At 39.9% G+C, this 22,376-nt stretch overlaps 1 protein-coding gene and 1 non-coding gene across 2 annotated transcripts in view; one reads left to right on the top strand and one right to left on the bottom strand.

Annotated features, from left to right (window-relative positions):
• Positions 1 to 22,376, top strand: part of PALLD (palladin, cytoskeletal associated protein) — a 383,592-nt gene that overhangs the window by 229,005 nt on the left and 132,211 nt on the right. The gene's annotated exons all lie outside the window — the stretch shown is intronic.
• Positions 19,299 to 19,371, bottom strand: TRNAK-CUU. Its single transcript has one exon. It is a non-coding gene; the product is annotated as a tRNA-Lys (tRNA).

The following is a 22,376-nucleotide window of genomic DNA, read 5'->3' as shown; positions in this document are numbered from 1 at the left end:
CAAGGTCAGGCTCAAAGTTAAAAGTCCTTTGCTTCAGTATCACACTGAAGTCCTGTTCATGCCTTGCCGTAATCTAACAGGTTCCAGTAACTTTCTCAATGCAAAAGCGAAGGTTAGTGTGTTTTTCCCTAAAATGGAGGTAGTGTTTCTTGGCCAAATTGGATGTGAGGGTGTGGGTACTAAAATGACTCTGAATTTGTGCCTTTCAAAATGCTGTGGAGTTCTGTGCTTGAGGGTTAGGTGAGATTGTGCTCATCGCCACCCCCCCCGCCCCCCGACCTTTTTCCTGTTTTCACATGATAGGGCTATTTAGACACTTGTAAATAATTCCTGCTAACTACCAAATGAATATATTAGCCTCGGCACCTATATGGTGTGAAAATATGGTTTTACGTATGTATGTTTTTATCTTAGTTTTACGTATGTATGTTTTTATCTTATATACATGTATTTGCCATAAACATCTGGTAACCTCCCCATCTCAGAAGTGCTTTTAAGTGACCACAAAGTTTACTTAAATTCCCGTTGTATTTTGGCTGTTATTGCTTCCACTATCTAAAATCTTTCAAGACTTACAGTGTAAATAATTACAAAATAGTTTAGAGGAGGAATTTGGAGAGTGAGATGAGAAGGAAGTGGAGAAGGAGAGAGGAAGTGGCCTAGACTTATGACCAAACCTTTTGGTGTAAGGATGAATGACCTAAAATACATTTAATAGTGTAGAGGAAAAGTGAACAAAGCAAGAGAAAGTTTTGACAAATCTCAGTTGAAATTAAGAATGGTCTTATCGCTTATCCTTGGACGCCATATAGCAACTGCTTGACTACTAAAGACTACCTAATGCTAGATAGACTCTTCAGATTTCCCCTCTTAATATTAATAACTTAAGCCTGAATTTATCATGCCATTTTTATAAGTAGTTTTAAAAGTTTTTTTTTAAATGTTTTATTTATTTTTGAGAGAGAGAGAGAGAGAGAGAGAAAGAGACAGTGTGAGCAGGGAAGGATCAGAGAGACAGGAAGACAGAGAATCTGAAGACAGGCTCCAGGCTCTGAGCTGTCAGCAGGGCTCGAACTCACAAACTGCGAGTTCATGAGCTGAGCCAAAGTCAGACACTAAACCAACTGAGCCACCCAGGCACCCCTTATCATGCCACTTTAAGTGGAAGAAGAAAAAATGGAGTTTGCATATATTTAGTTCTTTTAGCATTTGAAAGTCCATTTTGGTTCCAGATTCAGATACCTCAACATTTCTACCAATAACCTTTTCCTTTCCTCTCTCCTCCCTGTATCCCTCCCTTTTTTCTTTCTCCCCAACCTCCATTCCCCCTTACTTCTTTCTCTTTCTGTTTCTATATTGCCCACTTTTCATTTGGAAGGGTTTTGAGAGGAATGGGCTCATATGAACTCTGTGATAGCGAGCATTCAAGATGGACCCATAGCAGTTTTGCCTGCTGGTATCCATGCTTTTCTGTCATCTCCTCTCACATTGACTCAGAGTTGATCTGTGTGACCAATAGAGTGTAGTAGAGGTGATGGTGTATCACTTCCATGCCTAGCTTATAACAGACACTGTGGCCCCCTGCTTCACCTCTCCATGTCAGCCTCCATTTAGTGAGAACACTCACCAGCCCAGTTGGATCGGCCCGCATAGATAGGGACTGGGGCCTTGCATCCACAACCAGCACCAATTTGCCAGCCATGTTAATGAGCCACCTCAGAAGTGTCTCCTGCTGCCCTGGCCAGCATTACTGCAACCTTGTAAGAGACCTGAGCCAGAATCAACCAGATAGAACATTGCCAAAATCCTACCCCACAGAAACAATGAGATTACAAATGATTATTGTTATTTTAAGCCAATTTGGAGAAATATACAACAAATACATATTACACAATACATATGTATGCACAAATAAGCAATACTAAAAATACTTTAAAAGAAGGAAAAATTCAGAAACTTAAAGATTAAAAAGTGTAAAACTTCTTTTGTTTAATAAGAATTGTATCTCCCTTGAATGTTTGTAGCCTATAGTAACTGCCTTTGTATAAATCTAAAAAGGCTGCCTCAGTGGGTTTCTTCTTTGTTGGTTAGAAGAAGCTGAAATGGTTACACACCCTATAAGAAATCACTGCTAACCTGTATCTGAGAAGCTTCTCCACTACTCACTTTTTTTGGGCAAGTTATCAATGCTGATCTCTTCTGTGTTTTTAAAGTTTTAGTCATCCTTACTTAGTTAAGATTATTATAAGTATACCGTTTAGTTTACTTCCTTTTGTCATAATGCTTATTTCATACGCCTAAGTAGTGATTGCACTTCTGTTTATTCATATGAATGCAAATTCCTTAGTCCTCTGAAGTGAAATTACTATTAATGTCTTCCAGAACAAATCTGAGATAAGATCATAATTGTGGTTTTCCAAATATTGCTTTCCAAATACTGTTAAATTATGCTGACTATTATTTTCCGTTCTGGTGCTTCTTAAGCTTATTACATGGTGATGGTTTTTATATGGGAACAGTCTAAAGAAAAACAGTTGTCTGATTTTACATAGAACCAAAAACTAGGATTCAACCAAAATATCATGGAGTACCTCAGAGTAAAATCTGTTATACCCATGTCACTGACTCACTCCCATCATCCTAATTAATGTTTGGCTCAAAGCCATTCATCCTTTATTTTACATACACTAGACAAATGTTCAGTGAGGACCTAATGTGGGTGACTCATTGCTCAGCTGTGCTGACCACTATTCTAGGCATGGAGGGTAGAACAGTGAACAAGACAAAGCTTCTGCCTGAATGAAGCATACAGTTGAGTCTGAGAGACAATGGATAAACAGATACTAAATATTGGCAAATATTAAGGAAAAAAGGTAAAGCAGAAGGATATAGAGAGAATGATACATAGAAAGATTTATTTTTTTTAATGTTTGTTTATTTTTGAGAGAGAGCGCATGTGCACACACAAGATGGGGGAGGGGCAGAGAGAGAGAAAGACACAGAATCCAACGCAGGCTCCAGGCTCTGAGCTGTCAGCACAGAGCCCAACCCAGGGCCCAAACCCCCATAGTTGGCGCTCAACTGATTAAGCCACCCAGGTGCCCCTAGAAAGATTTATTTTAGAAGGAAGGTCAGGGACGTAAAAAACTTAGTTAAGATTTGGATGATATGAAAAGAGCAGATTATGCAAGGATCTCAGAAAACATTTACCAGCAGAGAAAGATCAAGTTTAAAAGCGCTGAGGTGAAAAGGAGCTTGAAGTGTGGGAGCTCAGAGTTAAGAGCGATTACAGAAAGGCCATCAGAGTAGGTAGAGTATGACGGGAAAGAGGGATAGAAATGGAGGATGAAATTGGAAGAATGAACAGAAAATTTGCAGGCCAGGGTAAGGAGTTTGGTGTTTATTCCAAGTATGATGGAAAGCTACAGGAAAATTTTTAGGAAGTTATGTGATCTAATTTAATTTTTAAAATATCTTTCTGGCAGCTACATGGAAAGTAGGCTGAACATAGCAAAAACAAAAAGGGAGATCACTTGATAGGTTCTTGAAAGCCAGGCAAAGAATGATGGTGGCTTGTAAGGATGATGGTAGAAAGAGGAGGGCATAGAAGTGATGGCGATTCAGGAGACAGGTGCTAGGATTTCCTGATGGATAATGTCTGGTATGTAAAGGAAAGAAAAGAATCAAGGATGACTCCTGGGGCTTGGGTCTAAGAATAGGGTGAAGGTGATAATTGTGGGTGTGGTGGACAGTAAAGGAGGAACAGTCTGGAAGGTGGGAGAGAATCGAGAGTTCTGTTTGGGCCATGTTAAATTTGGGGTATTTTGTACATTTCCTTATGGAAATGTGAAGTAAACAGTTAGAAATACAAATCACAAAGATGTGGAAGAAAGGCTAAAAATCTGAGAGAGCCCGCCAAAAAGGTAACATTTAAGTCCATGAGACTACGTGTTGTCTTGTAAGGGAGTAAATGTATATGGAGAGGAGGTCTAAGAACTGAGCCTTGAAGCACTCCAACATTTAGAGCTCTGGAAGGAAATGGGAAGAAACACACAGTAAGACAGAGAAACCCAGGAGAGTGGGATGTCAAATGAGGAAAGTGTTTCAAGAAGAAAAGAAATGAATGATCAGTTCTGTCAGTGCTGCTAAAGCAGTTCAAAACAAAAACAAAAACAGAAGACTGAAAATTATCTTTTGGATTTGGCAAGATGAAGGTCCTTATTGACATTGGCAATTGAAGCTTCTGAGGAGAGTGGAGACAAAAACCTGAGTGGAATGTGTTGAGGAAGGAAAAGGAAAGGTAAGAAGCTGGATGCAGTGAACATAGTCCATTACAGCATGTGCTGTGAAGACACATTGGAAAATAATGTAGTACCTAGCGGGAAAGGTTGATTTCCTTAGATTTCTTATCTGTAAGGAAAGAGGTTTTATATGACCTTTATATTCCAACAGACTATGTTTTTGAGTTAAATCTCTTGGAGTAACAGCCTGAAAGGCTTAAACTGCTTTTCAGTTTACTGAGTCCTTTGCTGGATCTGTGCTGGCCCCGACTGAATGGCATCGTCATTGCCAAGGGATCGTGTTAGCATCACTTGCTTCAGATGCCCATGTAATGATTTAGGATAATAATACACATCTTAAGACATGATTTGAATATTCTATTATTATTAGAACATCTTACATTCATTACTTTATTTGCAGCCATTTCTGTGACTCAAGCATTGTGACATTTTCCGATGTAATAGGGTCAATCTCAGAGCAGAGCCATGTATTAGTAATTAGACCTCAAAGCCTCCGCATTGCCCCATGGCCACATGGACCACAGCAGGTGGATGTGTGACCAGTGATCTCTGGCCTGGTGTTGCTGCCGATGACTGAAAGTGAAAATAATAGCAGTCATAACTGATAATATCCCACCACTCCATGAAATAATTTTCACAAAATTAAATAATCATATGGACCATTTAAAATGCTTTTTTACATACCTTACATTCTCTAATTCTGATGGCTTTAAGGACGACTCTGCTCTCCTGATGACTGTTTGCTGATTTTATCTTATTGGGGGAAAGAAAAGTTTACAGCTAATGTCTTCAGCCTCAAGAACTGTTGCTTCAGAGAAGATTTGAATAAGCATCTGAAATTGTTGGCCCTAAGATTGATCTAACTTGAATTTATGAATCTGCCAGCCTTGGTAAAGAGTCCTCTGCCATGGTATGTGTTCCATACATTGCGCTCCGAAGGCGCATCCTTCACCTCTCAGGCACATAAGCTCTTCAGCATGAATCATGCACAATTGGTGAACCATAAACCTCTCCCTGTGGATATGAATTTGTTGGTATTTTAGTCTGCTTGGAAACAGTCTGAGAAACATTAAACCCAGCTTTTTTGAGGTTGGTCCAAATCATTTTTTTAGATGAGAGAAAAAAAAATATTATGTCTCCTAAGGAAACTTGTAACCATGAACAGTAAATTTAAAAGGTTCTAAATGTTTTTTTCCCTTCCCACATACCCCACTTGTGCATAGTTTAAATCCCTACTTTCTCTCACCAAAAAATAAATGCTAGACTGCAGATCAACGGTTTAGGCCCCTGCAAATGTGTTTCATAGATTAAGAACCCAAAAACAATGTGTGCTGGTAATACCCCACCAGTCTTATCCTTTCTCCAGTTCTCCAGGTCAGTAACCCATTAAATAATAATATGTAGTAGGTTTTTTTAAATCTACAACCATTCATTGGTAGAAAAGCACCTTTATTTATACCATATGAACTCAACTTGCTCTATTGATGAGAAGGGACTTAGACCTCAGCTCTCCTATTCAAAATAAATAGTCACTTCCTTTTTCAGGTTAACTTGATCTCTCTGGAGTAAAAAGTCAGGCTCAAAGGACCCGACCCCTCCATCCTGTCCTCTCTCCTGTGAGGCAGGAGGAGCCTGTGACAGGAGGAGAGCCATGCAACATAGTGGCTGCAGAGGAAGACACTTCTGGTCTGACATGGCCTTCGTTGAGATGGCTTTTCTCTCTGTGTTGCTCTCTGGGTGTTAGCCTCAGTCCCTGTGGGAAACCTACTCTGGCTTCCAGCCTCAAACCCTTCACATCCTGTGCCCTCCTCATCTTGACTCCAGGATCTTCAGGATATTTGCCCTTTTTATCTCACATCCACTGGAGTATCTGGAAACTTCTGACTCTCCCTCATGCCAGGCACTGGCTCTGGGCACTGGGGGAGCAGGTGTAGGGCTGGAATACACCCATCGCTTTTGCTGCTCTAAGTGACTAATTCCTTTTGGCTTAAGGCTGGGTGACCTACTTCCAAGTACCAAATTGCAATGTGGAGGTCTTTCTGATTTTGGATTTCCTCTCAATCTGTCTGAGATTTCTATATGTCTTTCATGCTCTTTCTCCTCTCTTACATGAGGCCTAGGACAGCAAGGCATACTGCTGTGTGAAAAAGGACCCAAGTAGCAAATTAACCTTAGTTGATCCCTTTTAAGTTTCTTCAGGAAAATATTCCCCTTGCCCAGGAGGAAGTTTTACCACCTCCCTCTGAGGAGAGAAGCTACCCCCTACAACCAGGTCTAACCTCTGCCTCACTCATGAACATACTGGAAAGTTCTTAGTGTTCCATGTCCCAAGATTGGTTCTGGATATTCATTGCCCATCTATGGAAGACCAAGAAAAGTCTTCCGTTTTCTCTCTCAAGTGCTTCTTAAACCTGAAATCCAGAACAGTTGTGCCTATTGTTTTTCTTACACCTTTATGAATTTTCTGTTGAAAGAGCTGAGCAATGATTTTCTTGTCATCCATTGAGTTCTGCCTTTTTTGAGAAGTGTGCATGGTTCAGCCTCCATAGGGCAACAGGAGTTACCAAGGAGTGAAATTACCAAGGAGTGAAAATGTGCCACATAATGTTTAGAGTATCCTCTGATGCATTTTTAATTCACAGACATTCTTTCAGCTAAAGGATAAATTAAATGGGGTCCCTGGGTGGCTCAGTCGGTTAAGTGTCCAACTTCGGCTCAGGTCATGATCTCACGGTTCGTGGGTTTGAGCCCCATGTCGGGCTTTGTGCTGACAGCTAGTTCAGAGCCTGGAGCCTGCTTTGGATTCTGTGTCTCCCTCTCTCTCTGAGCCTCCCTTGCTCACTCTGTCTCTGTCTCTGTCTCTGTCTCTCTCTCTCTGAAATAATAATAAAAAATAGGAAGGATAAATTAGAAGTCCAAGCATTCACAAAAGTTAAGCTTGAACCAAAACCTAAAATCTCTCCGTAGTTCTTTCCTCTCATTCTTAAGCTACTTGTACATTAGATCATTGCTGGGTAAGAAAGAGTACTTTTACTTTTTCATATGGAAAAATTTTAGGACACACATTTCCATGGAATATGTTTTTCCCACAGTATTTTCCAAAGACTTGGTCTTTGGCTCTGAAGCAACAGCATTTCTCCAACTGGAAGTTTCATCAACGAGTCCCCCGGGTTCCTGTTCTCCTGTAGGGACACTCTTCAGTCTCTGCTTTACCCTCATAGAAAACTTTGAGATTCTTTCTCTCGGGTTAAAATCAGTCACTTGATTTACATGAATTACAGTATCATACATGGCATCTTTCTTTGTAAGATAGCTAGAAAACAGCCCAAGAAAATACTCTTCCTTGGTGTCAGAAGGGGAATATGGTATTCTTTTCATTTCTCTCCTAATGCTGAACCTGCAAAGGATTAGAATTCTAGTCATTCTTTCCTAATGAACCATGTTTAGGCTTTATTATTTTGCAATGCTCTCTTGATCCATTCTCTAAACTAGAAGTCTTATTTCCCCATGATTTTTGTTTCGAGGCATGGAGAAAGAGAAGGAGAAAGAGGGAGGAAGAAAGACAGTCTATTTTAAGGAATCATTAAAAAATTCATTTCATAATAATCACAAATACTAGTGAGGTAACTTAAGGCTCAAAAACATATACTTACAAATTCTGATGATTTAAAATGCTTTCTTAGGGCACCTGGGTGGCTCAGTTAAGCATCTGACTTTGGCCCAGGTCATGATCTCACGGTTCATGGTTTTGAGCCCCACTGTCAGGCTCAGAGCTTGGAGCCTATGTCAGGTTCTGTGTCTCAGTCTCTTTCTGCCTCTTCCCTACTCGCGCACTCTCTCTCTCAAAAATAAACATTAAAAATAATTTTTAATTGCTTATTAATATGCTCACTAACATTTATTGAACATTTAAACATTATTGATCTTAAAGCACATAAAAATGCCATTCTTTGCGCAAAGATTTTTATATATTTTGAACCTTGGAGCTTGAAATCTGTAGCTCCGTTGTTTTTGAATTATATAAAATTAATTGTTTCAGTGTCTTTCCATAGAATTTAGACCCAATCTCCAGACACTGTGGACTCCTGTTATGTGCCAGATACTCTACCTGGTATCCTTCATCAGCCAGCTTCTCACAAGACACTGGACACATTCTCTCCTGTCCACGTATGAGGAAACTCCGGGTCAGAGCTATCACAGAGCTTTAGGTCGTACACTGAGTAATGGACTCTTTTAAGCTACATTACATATAAAATATTTGAATACATGTGAAGTAAATGACAAACTGTTTTTCTTTCAACAATCACATGCTTACAGACAACAGACTAGTTGATGAGCCTAAGATCTTGCCCCCCCCGTGGGGGCAAGCTCTGTTGGTGCTGCATCAGTTGGAGTTGGGACAAGCCATGTTCTCCTCTGAGTCAAGACTCTGAGGACTACTCTAGGGAGAGGGATTAGGATGAACACTGGCACAGGGGGTCCTTATAGCCTGGGCAAAGTTTTTCTTTCAGGTCCGCACCAGTTACCGACATGCAGAACCAAAGAGAAGTTAACTTCACTCAGGTTCCTTCAGGTCAGGGCACTGTCAGGCTCTCAAAGACCCTTGCTTTTCCCCTCTCCCTGAAGGCTAGCCACAGAGCCTCGGAGTGCTTTTTCAAATTCACATCAGGGATACTCTTCCATGTCCTCAGGTGGTAGCAGTCTTACTGGGGAAGGAAGGAGATACTGCAAATTTTCCACGTAAGGAATAGATTTACTACGTATCTTCTTACAGATACAGCATGTTGTAAATAGTAAGATAGTAAGTATTCAGGAAATATTTGTGAACAAATTAATGGAGGAGTGAGTGACTAATTCTTGTTCTCTGACCCAGAACCATGTGATTTACAATGGGACCAATTTTTTCTGTGTCATTTCCCTATAGGAGAATTATTTCTATAGTCTACAGGATAGTTAATAGAAAATATATTTTATAAATAGATCATCTCTAGGCTAGAATCATCTTTCTATACCTTGGCCCTTAGAAACATTTTGTACTTTTTTTTCTGTTTCAAAAATATCCCCCTCGGAATGTTACCTCAGACACTTTGTAGCCGACTTCCGTGTGTCAGGTGAAAAGATTCTTTCCAGGCTTCTCCAACCATCCTGTGTGGCCTCAATCAAACCACACCATCACTAAACAAGTTCCCCTTTCTCTCTGACCTGTTTTTAGGGTCCCCACATCTCCTGCCCTCCACTATTCATAAACACCACCTTCTGTCATATCTTTCTTGTGCCCTCCTCCTGGTCAGAACAGACTCCAAGTTGACTTCTCAGCAAGCCTCATTTTGGCACCAAGTCTCACTTTTCCTCACTTGGAACAGGGGTTTATATAATGTCCAATAAACAGTTTCCAATATACATTGTAGAAAAGACTATTCATGGGGCGCCTGGGTGGCTTAGTCAGTTGAGCGTCCGACTTTCACTTGGGTCATGGTCTCACAGTTCGTGGGTTCGGGCCCCGCGTCGGGCTCTGTGCTGACTGCCAGCTCAGAGCCTGGAGCCTATTTCAGAGTCTGTATCTCCCTCTCTCTCTGACCCTCCCCCTCTGCTCGTGCTGTTTCTCTCTCTCTCTCTCTCTCTCCTAGAAATAAAAATATAAAAAAAAAGAAAAAAGACTATTCATCGTAGGTGGCATGCTTCTCTCCGCGTCACGTAGTGTCGTGTGGGGGATAACAGGGAGTCAGAAAAAGCTTGTTTGAATCCCATCTCCAGCACTTAATAGTTTTGACTTGGGCGAGTTATTTCAAGGGCGAGTTATATCCTAAAAGAGGATGATAAAAAAAGTAATGAATACATGAGATAATGCATGTAAAATATATAGCACAATATTTGACAAATAGAGGGTGTTCAATAAATAGAAGCAATAATGAAGGTGGTGATGAAGATGGAAGAGAAAGTTGATTTCAGTAACTAGTAGCCATCTTGGGAGGCTTAGGGCATGGCCCTGAGGAGGGGAGATTAGGAATGGCTACATTTTGGAAGAGAAAGGGGATGCACTGAAAAATTTTTCAAAAGAGGGCTCAAGGTGAAGCAAGTAAGAATGGTTACTCTGGGGCACAGAGTGAGCTCTAAGTGAAGATGATATCATATCGCAATAGCATCTATTTTGTCTTAGACTAATTCAGTCACATGCTCGTGGACATTAAGCTTGGAGCCAGCTTATACTGCAGAAGTAGGTTCCGGTTTTGTAGGCCAACTTACTGTGCACCACAGATCTTAATCTCTTTCCCAAAGAACAGACATACCAGGAGCCAGAAAATAGCTTTTAATTAATGAATTTGTCGTCTACAGTTCACTGGTAATGAGGGAAATCCTGTGCTGAACATTCTTTTAAGTATAGATTCAGGATCTGGATATGCAACTAGTGAGGTAAGCAATTCAACCCTTTTCCTATGATTGTGAGCCAAATAAATGGCTGAGTTACTAATGGGTATGTGGATTTGTTTTAAATGTGGTGGGTGGAGGTGGGGAGCAGAAGAGGGTGAGTCTTTTCTTGGCATAAGCCAAAATGAATGAAAATGCTTTGAGTGTTTTTATAGTCTGTTCTGTGACGATTTCCAGGTGGCATGCTGCCATTACTCTGGGCACACCCATATGGACTCAGTCCCTTTCTGTAGGGATATCACACTTTCTAGTTGGCAGGGTAGGGACAAAAGCAAAAAGATAGTTTTCTCCCCACTCAGCACATCCCTGGTTCCTGCCAAATGTGAGGTGTGGGAGTGATGTACCAATGTAGTGAGATTAATAATAACCACAATGGACCCTGCTAAGAAACTGGAAAACTACTGAAAAGTTTCTTCACCTTCATTTTCCAACCACTATTCCAAAGTTTCTAGACTTCTCTTTACTGAATATTAGAGCTCACCCCCCCTTTTTTTTTTTTAACACAACCCTATTCTTCAGGTCATTTCCCCAAATTCAAATTATAGCAGCTTAAATTTGAAAGCAGTCTTAGGGACTATCCATTCCAACATCCTGCCTATTACAGGCCTTCCCTGGGAGCCCCTTCACAGGCAGTCATCCAACCTGTGCTCATCAGATATATCTAGAAATTGGGAGTCTACTTCTTGAGAAAATCAAACATTGCTGGGCATCTGCAATGGCTTGAAGGCAGCATGATGGTGGGGTGGGGTGTAGTGTGAGGGAATATAGGACTTGGAGGCATGAGAATTAGTTTGTCCCTTGTTCTTCTAAAGGATTGTAGGGATAAGTCACTGCCTCAAAATGAACCACTCTTGTCAACTATGAGGCTATTGGATAGGTCTCAGTCACTTCTAGCCACAACATTGTGATTTAAAATTGTTTTTTCTATGTCCAGCCAAAATTGGTCTCTCTGTAGCTTCCAGCTTTTGGTATTAGTTCTGACTTTGAGAACTTTAGAGGATGAGTTTTCTGCCTCATTGACAGGGCAGCTCATCAAGTATTTGACGATGGTTCCAGTGACCCCCCCATAAGTTATCCCTTCTTCAGTAGAAACATCTCAAGATACCATAAATCTTTCTTTTATGACTTGGCTCTCAGACCTCCTTCTCTTCCGGAGAGGAGGAAGATGGTCCTCTTCCGGACAAACTCAGCTTTAACTCTTTAAATTGTGGCCCCCAGCACTGGATGGAACATTTCAGAACTGTTCTAATAAACACAGGAAGTATTAGGACTATAGCAACCGTTTTCATCTGCATCCTTAATCTAGACCATGTGCTGCTTTTAGTTAAGTTTGCATTTAACACAGGTGTTTGAGCCACTGTAACCATTCCCTAATACAGACTGTGTTTGCAAAGCCATTGGGTTCTTTCCACACGAACTACTCTTCAGCCAATTCTTCCCTGTTGTGTACATGCGCATTTAGTGATTTCCCCCTTTTTATTACACGAGTAATATACACTCCTAGCAGTGTTTAAAAATTGAAAAATAGCCTCTGAAATGCAAAACCCAGAGATAACATTCTGAAATTTTCTTATGTTAATATACATAAATTATTTTTTACAAATATATCAGCATTTATGGTTTTCTTACATGTCGATGGTTACATCATTCCTTTCTTTTATTTCGTCATATCATTTTGTTTCTGAGTATTCCTATAGCCCACTGAGCAGAGGACTTCAGTCTAAAGCTGGGTTTTACCCTCCTACAGCCTCTGTTTCTAGCCTTGTCTCCAGCCATTGCCCAACTGTTACCCATGTCCACTTTTGTACGTTCTGTAATATCCTAGAATCTTTCCCAGCCCTCCCACCCCCATTTGTCCTTTTGGGAGATGCCTATTCATCCGTTAAGAGACAGCTCAGACATTACCTCTTCCGTGAAGTTTACCTGACTTCCCCTCCCATCTCCATTTCATGAGAACTCACTGTTCCCTTGTCTATATCTCTGTTGATCTTTGACACAAGTCTTCTATAACACATGCAAGTATATAGTTGGATATCCCTGACTGAGATCATGTCCTACCCTGGGACCACATATAAATTATCCAAACTGTAGTATCTAGAATCTCTGTCAAAAGAGAAAGAGCTCAGACAGCTTCTCTACCTGTGATAGCTGTTCTTTTGATGTTCATGTTAATTACCCAATCCTTGGGACACTTTGCTCTAAGACGTGGCAGATTAGATACTGGAATAAAGGTCAATGTTAAAATTAGAGGGAGGAGAAAAAGATACATTTTATTTGAGAGACTCAAGGCAATGGGTTTCAAAAACTGTTTCTTACAAACATTTATACTCTTGTGTGTTCATGATCCACATGCGCACAGTCTGTTTATTAAAATTGTTTTCATTAGGAATGTGTAACATAGGCTTAATTTATTTTTGGAGAGCACAGACTAAATTAATATAAAAAATAAGTTCAGCCAAAGCAGCTAATTTGAATGGTATGTGTTTTGTTTGAGTGTGCCTTGGTGACTCTTTCAGTGAAGAAATCTACTTTAACCCAGTCAATTATTAAAAATGAGTTGTTCTCCTTGCTTCTATAAATCAGATTTTCAAGTACACTTAATCTTAGAAGAGTGTGCAAGTGTACATGTCTGCCCACGAACATGAATCCAGAGACATTCGTTAAAACTGTCCTCGTGGTGACATTGAAAAATTTGCTTTGTCTGTGTAAGCTCTCATCTTTAGGGAAAGGAAGAATGATTGGGAATCACAGGCTTGAATCCCTCCGAGGGCAAAACTTGTAAGGTTAAGATGGAGTGTGGAGTCTGGGAACTCTCTCCCTACATCTGTGAGAGGCAGGATTGCGGGTCTCAGAGCTGCTGCCTAGAATTTAACTGTGAGCTCGCGGTGCCCTTTTGAACTCGCCCTGCCTGCTGCAATTCTGGTCTCTCCTCTATCATGGGTCTCAGCACAGTCTCTGCTCCAGACTGTCTGAGGGGCCTGGGGAACTCAGAAAGGAAACCTTTTAAGTCTGCTTTTCTTGAGAACGCAAAACCTGCAAAACTTGGCCAGACATCACATTGGGTCTCCCTCTGTGGTGACTCAGAAATCTCAAGGAGAGCAGGAAAATCTAGGAACACTAATAGCATTGAGAGGGCCAGAGGGCAAAAGGGATGAAATTTGTGTTTCCATTGAGTGGGTGATATTTTTCATTTCAAAGCCTGATGTAAAAATCTTGCTGGTTTTTGGTTATCTGCAGACTGAGAACATAAACACTGCTATTAAAATATTTCATCTCTCCCAGATGAGGCCCTGCACAAACTTCCTTCTATGTGCAGGGCTTTCGGCAACAGCCATACAAAGCACAGGCAGGCATCCAAAGTCTACTCTTGCTTTATTTGATGTTAAACGGCATTATCTCTGTGGGAGAGGGGGTGGGGGTCACAAAGGAAGGGGTCTTAAAAGAAGGTCAAGGATGAGTCCAGGGAGAGGGAAAAATTAACACATTGATAAACCAATCACAGTGGTTACTTTCTGTCCATAACAGAGTAGACTCCTAAACCAGTTGTTTAAAGTCAGGCCCGTTCTGGCAATATTCAGACTTGGATTATCCACAAACTCAGTTCAAGGATTTGGTGTGACTTCAGATGTTTGATGGCTGGTTAGAACGGAGAAGTGTGCATGCCTTCAGGTGGGGGCCATGCCCTGCACTTCCTGTGAGCACTGCTCAGCTCTGATTGCTGAGCTATAGGTTTGAGATCAATAATCAATGAGCCACACACACCTGGCAGCTTTCCAACACTGCCTACTGACTAGACAAGTCCATCCAGCAAGGGGCCAGAGTTGATGGGCCATGAGGATGCCCAAAGCTAACCCACTTATGTCTGAATGTTTAGCTTGGCCTGCGAGAAGAAAGTATCTGGGTTTCATGGAGCACAAGTCTTGCCTTTACTTGTCTGCCTTTTCTTTCCATTGATCTTTCTGCTGTTCCCTAAATCAAGTAGTCTCCATGAATTTAGATGCACATCTTCAAAGTTCTATAGAATCCTGAAGGTCTGGCTTCCAATTAACAGGCACCTAAGAATCAAAACTAGTCTCTGAAACCAACAACACAAATAGATATTCCTCCAAAGGTCTCAGAACTCTTACCTCAAAATACACCTTGTATTTCAAATCCATGATTTGCATATCCCTTTGGCATGCATTTGTATGAATATCTGACAAAAGTATGCAAAATACAATAAATAGAAAATTTTCTGAGTATCCCCCTCCTGTAGAGGTAGTTAAAATATTCAAAGCATGATTCATTCAATATTATGACCTATTTTATACACAGAGTTAGAACCTGAAGACACATATAGTCTCTGGCCTGAACTTCAAAAACTTGTATTTGCTCAGAGCCTGGAAGAGACATTCAGGAGGTGGGCTCAACTAGCCTTGTTATTGTGTGGTCCTGCTTACCCAATTGTTACTTTCCCAGGATGAGTAAAAGGTGTGCAGCCATACATTCACACTGACAAATATCACCTCATTCTCCCAAAGATCACCAGGCCCAGAATTGGCCTCCTATGTGTCAATATAGTGCAGTCCAGCTCTTTGCAGTTGGGTTGTTCCTAAGTCTGGGTACACACACATATGAGGGCCTGTCTACACTCATCCTCAGCCATCATTCCCCGCCCCCAATACTCCCAACAGGGATTCTTTACCATCTGGTTCCATCAGGGCTACCGTCTTGTCCCTCTTGCTCTTAAGTTCAGTAGCCTTTGCCCAGAATCATGTCCCGGGATGCTTTGAAAGTTCCATTTGTCATCTAGTCTTTGGTATCTACTCGGTGTCCCCTGGAAGCTAGGGAGGAAAGACAGCAGCATGCCACTGTCACTTACTGATCAAGAAAGCCCCTCTGAAAAGTGACATTTAAGATTTGTTGGGGGGAGGCAGGGTAGAAACAATATATATTTTTATAGATAGGAATATGTTTCCCATTAATAAACCATTTTGCTGATAGCAAAAATTTTAGCACAGGAATACACTGTCAGTTTGTGGTTGATTGACATATTGAACCTCTTCTTTAGAACTGTATTACCAGTAATAGTATGTGCCTAGCACTCAGCCCTCACAGAAGGCCTAAGAGTCAGCCCTATTTTTATTCCCATTTTACAGATAAGGAAGCAGAGACACGGCGTAATACCATATTTAAGGTTACAGAGTTAGCAAATGGCAAAGCTCGGATTTGAACTCAGGCAGTGGGGCTTCAGAGCATAGGCTCCTAACACCATATAGCAGGCCAGATTAACACCAAAGTGATCCCATAAAAGTGACACCATCATCTCCCTCTTTGAATTTTTATATTATCTCTGCTCTTATTTTCATCTTAGTTATATACCTCTTCTTACATGTCTTTTTCAAGTCTCTCACTTTGCAAAATGGAGCCGATCTTTATGAAAAGATCGTCTCAAAGCCAATAGTATGAAACATCCTCAAAACACATACAACAGGGCACTGATCATGCCTTATAATAAAAAAGACCACACTTAATCAGGGTCACAGAGTTAAGGGGCTGAGATTTGATCTTATCTATGGAACCTTTTAAGTTGAAAGCCTATGAGTAGATAGTTCCTGTATTCTGTGAATGATACATGTACATTGTTCAAATTGTATTCTCCGCAGACTGTGTATGTCCTTGTCCCCTTATTATCAGGCCTGACACCCCAGTGGTGACAGCAAGAAGTATGCATCCCATTTATCTTTGTGTTTCCAGGGCTTAGGCATAGAAGGTGCTCAATAAATGTGCTGAATGAATGAATAAAGGAATTAATAAATGAGCAACGCTTGTCAGGCCCCACAAAAAAAGCAAAAAAACTAAAGGGGGAAAGAGTGTGTAGAGTTCACTTACCGTATAATCTAGCTGTTCCTAAACCAGAATAATCCCCTAACTGCATGTGTGGTAGGCTTACATTATTCCTTAAGAGTTATGGTTTCAAAATGAGGCACCCCATCTTTGAAGGCTCCGTGCTGGCCTGTCTGTGACATTCCCTGAAGAATTTAGAGTATAAGAGTATTATTTGGAAATAACAGTAACAAATGAAATTAGTAGGTTCAGGATCCAGGCACCAAATGATTGCCTTGAAGGGAATCGTGCTTATAAAGCCATTTGTGATTTGGGCACTTCAGCCTGCCTCCTGTCTCTCAAAGGGCTGATGTGTCTGCGGAAGCCCAAAATGAAACGTACTTTAAACGGATTTCCTGGAAGGAGCTTCTGGCAGGTGTTTATCATGGCAAGCCCTACAAATAGCCTGAATGCAATAGGTCTTTTTAAAATCATGTTCCTTCAGTGGAGTGCCTGGGTGGCTCAGTTGGTTAAAATCATGTTCCTTCAGTTAGCTACTAAGGCTTGACAGTTGCAAGTTTAAGAAGTCAGCTGTAACAATAGGTAACATGCTTACTGGGTGTCAGGCATTATTACTAAGTAGCGTACAGGCATTATCTCATTTAAATTTCACAACATTTCACATCATTGTCAGAACATTACAAATGAGGAAAGTGAGGCAGACACCTGGCAAATATTTGTCTACATGTGGAATGAAATTAGAAATCCAAGCAATCTGACCTTAGAGCCTTCACTGTAAGCTATTGTCACATACCACCCCATGATGAATTTCATCTAGGATATGCCAAGACCTGCTGATCTTTGACCCCTTGCCTTTCTTTCTTAACTAATGTCTGTTCCCTAGCTTCCATGGGATCTGCTGAGCCCCACCCTGCACCCCTGCCCACCTCCCAGCCCATTCTCCCACTCAGGTCGGAAAGGTCACAGGTACACACCCAACTTCAGATAGCATTTAGCTGGCTTCCCCTCTCACATTTAGGAAATGTTCATTAAATGCTCCAGCCATTTAACAACTCTATTTAACTTTATTTTCAATTTAACCACATATCATTTCAATTTCCTTTTCCTCAGTATTGTATAGTCCTGGGAATAAAAGTTGGAAATGTGCCTATCGTAAGTTGAGTCATATTTTATGTGTCTCTTCCTCTCAAGCCACAATTTCCTTAACTTTTTTTCAGGATTAAGAAATATTTTTATTGTAAAATAAAACACAGACACAGAATATATGGCACACAAAACAAACATATGGCTTAATACTTATTCAGAAAAATAACATTTTATGATTTGTATATATGATGAATTCATATATAATGAATGACTTGCTTTATAGTAAGCACCCTGGTATCACCACTAGGTCAAGAAACAAAACTTTGCCCGAGAACCTCTGTCCATGTGATGAACCCAACTCCCCACCATCCCACAAAGTTATTACTCTAGTCTAATATAATATTCATGTTTCAGTTAATGTTTTGCATTTCATACATTTTTAACATTATTTAGGTTTCACTGACAATAACACATAATTAATGGTAAAATTTGATAAGTTTTGACATATGTCTGTATATCTGTACAACCAAGATAACGAATATGTCCATCATTGTCAAAAGTTTCTTGCTGCCCTTTGGAATCCCCTCTTCCTTCTACTCACTACTTTGAGGTAAAGTCAAAGTAGTCTGCATTCTGTCACTATGCATTTAATTGCATTTTCTAGAGATTTATGTAAATAGAATCATACAATATGTACTCTTGTTTTTTTTGACCTGGCTTCTTTCACTTGGCATTATTGAAAATATATCCATGTTGCATTGCATGAATAATAGTTTATTTTTATTGATGAATAGGATCCATTACATATATATGTACATACCCATATATGACACATATATCTACACATGTGATATATATCCCAATTTATACATTCAGTTGATATTTAAGTTGTTTTCAGTTTTTTATTATTACAAACCAAGCTACTTGTGTACAAGGCTTTAAATGGATTTACACTTTCCTCTTACATAAAAAACTAGGAATGGAACAGCTAGATTATACGGTAGGTGAATGTTTTACTTTTACCCCAAGTAAAGTTTTACTTTTACTTTCCAAAGCGGCATATCATTTTACTTTCCTACTATTATCAGTGTTTGAGAGTTCAGTCCTTCTACATCCTATCCAGTATTTGGTATCATCAGTTTTTCTTAATTTGAATCATTTCAATAGGTGTGTAGTGATATTTCATTGTGATTTTTAATTTTCATTTCCCTAATGAGTAATTAAAGCATCTTTTCATGTGCTTATTTGCTATCTGTATATATTCCTTAGTGACCTGTTAACATCTTTTGCTCATTTTTAATTGTTTCCTTCTTATTTTCTTATTATTGAGTTCATTATATTATTTATATATATTCTAGACACAAGACATTTATCACATTATGCTTTGCAAATATTTTCTCCTTATTTGTGGATTGCCTTTTAACAGTCTACAGTGACAGCTGAGGTTTTTAATTTTCATGAAGTCAAATCATGATGGATCATATTTTTGATGTTTATATGTAAGGAATTCTTAGCTAATCCAAGCTCACAAAGATTTTCTCCTGTTTTCTTCTAAGCATACATAATATATATATAGGCTCAGACCTGTGATCTGCTTTGTTGTTGATTGGTTGGTTGGTTGTTTAAAAATTTTTATTTATTTTTTATTAGGTAAGCTCTAGCCCAACATGGGGCTCAAACCCATGACTCTGAGATCAAGAGTCTCATGCTTTACCAACTGAGCCAGCCAGGCACCCCCTTAGATCTGTTTTGAATTAATTTCTATATATGGTGTGAGGTATAGATTGAATTTCTTGCTTTATTTCTCTCTCAAATAAATACACAAAAAATATCATCCTTTCTCCACTAAACTGCCTTTGTAACTTCGTCAAAAATGTATTGTCTGTATATTTATAGGTCTCTTTCTGGACTCTTTATTCCCTTTCCTTAGTCTCTTTGTTTGCCTTTATGCCAATACTACACTGATTTCACTACTGTAGCTTTATACAATGCCTTGAAATCAGTCATTTTAGTCCTTCCCTTTTGTTCTGTTTCACAGTTCTTTTGGCTATTCTAGGTCCTTTGCATTTCTATATGAATTTTAGAACCAGCTTGTCAGTTTCTATCTAAAAGTCTGTTGGGATTTGAACTGAGATTGCGTTGAATCAATAGATCAGTTTCAGAAAACCAAAATCTTGGAAACATTGAGTCTTCTGACTCATAAGTAAAGTATATCTATCTCTCCATTAACTAGGTTTAATTTCAGTGTTTAGGATTTGTGCATCTTTTGTTAGATATATTCCTAAGTGGTTTATATTTTTATTCTACTGTAAATTGTTTTATATTTCAATTTCTGGTTGTTCATCCTTGGTGTACAGAAGTAAAATTGATTTTTGTATTTTGGTCCTGGAAGTTGCAACCTTTCGCAATGTAGTAGTCCTTTTTTTTTTTTTTTTGGAAATTTCATAAGATTTTCTACATAGACTCTAGTGGTTTTTTTTAAAGGCAGTTTTACTTCTCCTTACGAACTAGATGCCTACTATTTCTTTTTCTGGCCCTATTGCAGTGCCAATGCCTTTAATGTTGAATAGAAGTGGTAAGAGTGGACATTTTTGCTTTATTCTTGACGTTAAGGAGAAGGCATTCAGTGGTCTTTCACTGTTAAATGTGATATCAGCTGTGGTTTTTATAGATATCCTTTATTAAGTTAAGGAAGCTCCCTCCTTTTCCTAGTTTACTGAGAATATGTATCAGGATGTTGGATTTTGCAAAATGCTTTTTCTACCTCTATTAAGATGATTGTATAGTTTTCTAAAATATGGTGAATTACATTGATTTTCTAATGTTGAACCATCCTATTTCATCATGATATCCTTTATATATATGATTGGGTTTGATTTGATAAAATTGTGCTTCGTTTCTTTGTTTTAAATATTCCCATGTACTAATAATTTGGGGGCCCCTACCTAGCTTGTTAGTCTCTGTGCACTAAACTCCAGCTAAGCTAGCCAGAGCTTACTTTATGGCCGTAAGTAATAGTTTTCTCCTCTGCTTTGAATATTTCTGTGATTTTGACTGAGGACCATTGACAATCAAAGAGCAGAAGCTCTCCCCCCCCCCCGCCCCCACACACAGAGTTTCTACAATTTCACATAGATTCTGATTGAGTTTGACCAGGAAAATAGTGGAAGAGAGAGGAAACAAGCCAAGTGTCTTTTCAACTTTCCTTAGTAGAGTTAACATAAAACTAAGACTATTCAGTAGGTCTCAGTGTGGCCTGTAGAAGATAGATATGGAGGAGAAGCTCTAAGTATTACCCCATGTGTTTGGGGTAGCACCGTAAATACTGTGTCATCCATTTATTGCTCTATAGGCCATCCTTGACACAAGCCTTCCTGCTGCCTTGGACTGAAATAGAGTCCTTGTCCCCAAGTAAATATGATGGGGAGGTAGGCCTTAGGAAAAATGTACAAATGTTACCTTAGACTAGAAGATTGCCCTCTGCCTATTGTCTTTAGCTTATCAACAAACACCAGTGTATTTCAATATGACCATAGGGGATCTAGGCTCAAGGTTTGTAGATTTAAGCAGGAAGTGGTAAGTGATAACATGATATCTGTGTGACAGAAGTTGGAAGGCAAAAATAAGAAGACAAGCAGGAGACAAACTCAGTAGGTTCCAATGGGTTTTATGCATAGATTCAGAGAGTATTAGTGGGAGCAGGGCCTGTGGAAACTTTCAAAGCTACCTCCCTCAGTTCACAGACAAAAAACTGTTAATCCAAGAACATCTCCTGCCCTTTTTTTTCCCCTCCTCTTGATATGATCAGAAAATACTCCCTCCCACCCAAGTTTAGCCATAATTTATTTCCTTGGAAAACAGTGCCTCATCACACATGTTCAAGCCTTAGGTTAGTACACACAAAGGCACTTTGCACTTCCCGGGACTCTCACCACCCTGTTCAGTCAACACTGTCTAATTAGCACTCACTTCTAGGGCCTTCACCTGTCCTTTGAATCACCAGTCCTGCACTATAAGTCAGAGGGCCAGCTGGCTTGAAGAAAAGAACATACCTCTGCCAACAGTTCGTAATAATCTCAGATGATTTTATAACCAGCCCCAAAGAACCCAGAGGGGATACCAGACTCCCCTCAACCTGAGTCTGTCCTTTCGCACCCATTTTTCTCCCTCATGGATGAACTTCATGTGGTTGAGGGAGGGCACAGTGAGGGATGAACAAGGAAAAGGATGTGGGCAGGAAAACCAAAGCCAAGAGAGCTCTTCCTTACTCTTACCTCTTTTGTCTTTGTTCTCTCTAGAGAAGGCTCTGCATGCTCCAGTCTCTGCTTTTTAAAAGAATTATTGGTGGGGTTCCTGAGTGGCTCAGTTGGTTAAGCGTCCAACTCTTGATTTCAGCTCTGGTCGTGATTGCATGGGTGGTGAGGTCTAGCCCTGTGTAGAGCTCTGCACTGACAGCACAGAGCCTGCTTGGAATTCTCTCTTGGCCCCTCCACAACTCGTGCCTGTGTACTTTCTCTTTCTCTCTCAAAATAAATACATGAACTTTTTTTTTAAAGAGAAGGATTAGTAGGATCTTTTTGTTTCTAACTCATAGAATCTTCACACTGGAAGACAGGGGGAGGCTGGACACTTTTTAGCAGACTTGTTTCGCCCAGCCATCTCTAAGGAAGTGATCCAAACTATTCAGAGGCATATGTTAAACCACAAGATGGATGAAGTACCTTGTATTGTATTATT

The sequence above is a fragment of the Hyaena hyaena genome, unplaced genomic scaffold (assembly GCF_003009895.1).
Source record: "Hyaena hyaena isolate Hyena2069 unplaced genomic scaffold, ASM300989v1 scaffold_391, whole genome shotgun sequence".
In the NCBI taxonomy this organism is placed as follows: domain Eukaryota; kingdom Metazoa; phylum Chordata; class Mammalia; order Carnivora; family Hyaenidae; genus Hyaena; species Hyaena hyaena.
The sequence above is the reverse complement of the archived record's forward strand: the minus strand, read 5'-3'. Positions and strand labels throughout refer to the sequence as shown.